This window comes from Micromys minutus (genome assembly GCF_963924665.1).
Source record: "Micromys minutus genome assembly, contig: SCAFFOLD_881, whole genome shotgun sequence".
NCBI classification, from domain to species: Eukaryota; Metazoa; Chordata; class Mammalia; order Rodentia; family Muridae; genus Micromys; species Micromys minutus.
In genome coordinates, this window is record NW_027667564.1 from 1 (window position 1) to 2,000 (window position 2,000).

General features: G+C 53.0%; 1 pseudogene across 1 annotated transcript; it reads left to right on the forward strand.

The window, feature by feature from the left end:
• The first annotated feature begins 70 nt into the window (after nt 1-70).
• On the forward strand, nt 71-478 carry LOC308416170 (small ribosomal subunit protein eS17-like; annotated as a pseudogene). The gene has a single exon. The product of its transcript is annotated as a small ribosomal subunit protein eS17-like (transcript).
• The last annotated feature ends 1,522 nt before the right edge of the window (nt 479-2,000 follow it).

Genomic DNA, 2,000 nt, shown 5'->3' on the forward strand with positions numbered 1-2,000 from the left:
AAAAAAAAAAAAAAAAAAAAAAAAAAAAAAGCAATTTGTTTAAGATATGATGGAACGCCCTTTTACCGAGACCTGTCAACACGGGCCGTGTTCGCACCAAGACTGTGAAGAACGTGGCCCGGGTCATCATCGAGAAATACTACACGCGCCAGGTAATGACTTCCACATCAACAAGCGCATGTGCGAGAAAATAGCCATTTTCCCCAGCAAATCCTTCGGAACAAGATAGCCGGCTACGTCACGTATCTGATGAAGTAGATTCCGAGAGGTCCTGGGAGAGGAATCTCTTTCAAGTTGCAGGAAGAGAGAGAGGAGAGATAATTACGTTCCTGAGGTCTCTGCCCTAGATCAGATCACTGAGGTAGATCCTGACACCAAGGACGTGGTGAAGCTTCTGGACTTTGGCAGTCTCTCTAACCTTCAGGTCACTTAGCCTACAGTTGGGATGAATTTCAAAAGACCACAAGGAGCTGTTTAACTTATTCTGCCGTGTTTTCAGTAAACCTGAAAACAAACAAAGGATATGAAGGAACGCCTACACTGAGATCCACGTGGAAAGGTGACCGCAGGTGGCTACATCTATCTGCAGAGTTTTCTCTAGCAATAACCAGCTGGTCCCAGTAACAAAAGCTCCTGGCTTCTGGCTTTTGGCAACGCCAAGGAGCAAGGGGCGGGGTCAGAGGCAGGCCCCGCCCCCGCGCCGCGCGCTCACGCTGCCCCCGCACCGACCTTCATTTCCCGCCTGCGCACGAGCCCGCCCGCGGAGCGCGCACCGGCTGCGCGGTCCCGCGAGGGGAAGGCGGCCAACGGCTGCGGCGCGGACATGGAGTCGGATCCCAGGACCTCCGAGCCCGAGGCCGCGGTCGGGAGTGACAGCTCGCCAGCGGAACAGGCCGTCCTAGCCACCCTCCGGGACTCGGCGGCCGCGCCCGCCAAGGGTCTCATGTCCCCCGTGCGCTCGGTGGTGGCCTCCCCGCGTCCTGTGAAGGGCAAGGCCGCACGGCGACGGCTCCAGCTCCCGCCGGTCTCCCAAGCCGAGACAGGTGACGAGGAGCCCGTGCCCGCGGTGCCCGAGGACCAAGAGGAGGCGCAGCCCTTGCCGCCGATCTGCGCATCCCCCATGAGGGGCATGTGGCGCAGCGAGAAGGTGGCTCTGTACTGCGACCAGGTGCTACAGGGCTCGAAGGTGCGACGTCGCAGAGGGGACAGACAGCTCGGGGAGGTTTGGGTCCTTCCCACAGTGGAGAAAGCAAATCTGTCTCTTCAGAATAGTTTCTCGGTTTCAAGTGGTACTGAACACCACCTTGGCCATCTTAGTTGTCTCCCAGACCCTCAGCTCCTACTCTAGAGGAGTTGACTAGCCTGTTACCCAAAATTGTCAGTCAAAATGACACCTCCTAAAGATGAGGCCGTGGAGGGCTCATCACAGTTTGGGCATGCATTTTACTGTCCACTCACACACTTCAATACACACAGCTTGGTGTCCACACACCCCAGTGTTCACACACCTTAGTGTCCACATGTCTCATTGTTAACGCACCCCAGTTTTTAATACATCTTAGAGTTCATATGGTATTAGGTAGCAGTAGCAATTTTGGCCCAAACATGAAGCTAAGATTACATTAGAATTGTGAAAATGGGGGCTGGAGAGATCGCTGGTTGGTTAAGAACATTTGCTGCTCTTGTAAGACCTCAACTTTCCTACCCCAGAACCCACAAAGTGACTCTCATCCGCCACTCCCATTTCTAGGGATCCCAGATTCTCTCCTGAGCCTTCCTAGGCGTCAGGTGCAAAGGGGGCATGAATACATGGATGTCCATAAAATAAAAACAGATGTAAATTGTCCCAAGGTTGGTTCTCAGTCAGCAAGTCTCGATGTAGACAGATGTTTTGTGTGGAAAGCACCTGGAAACACCAAGCAGCACGAATAGTGTGCATTTTAATGCTATTTTTAAAAGTATAGCAGAAGAATTTGTGTACATGTATATTCATTGCAGCA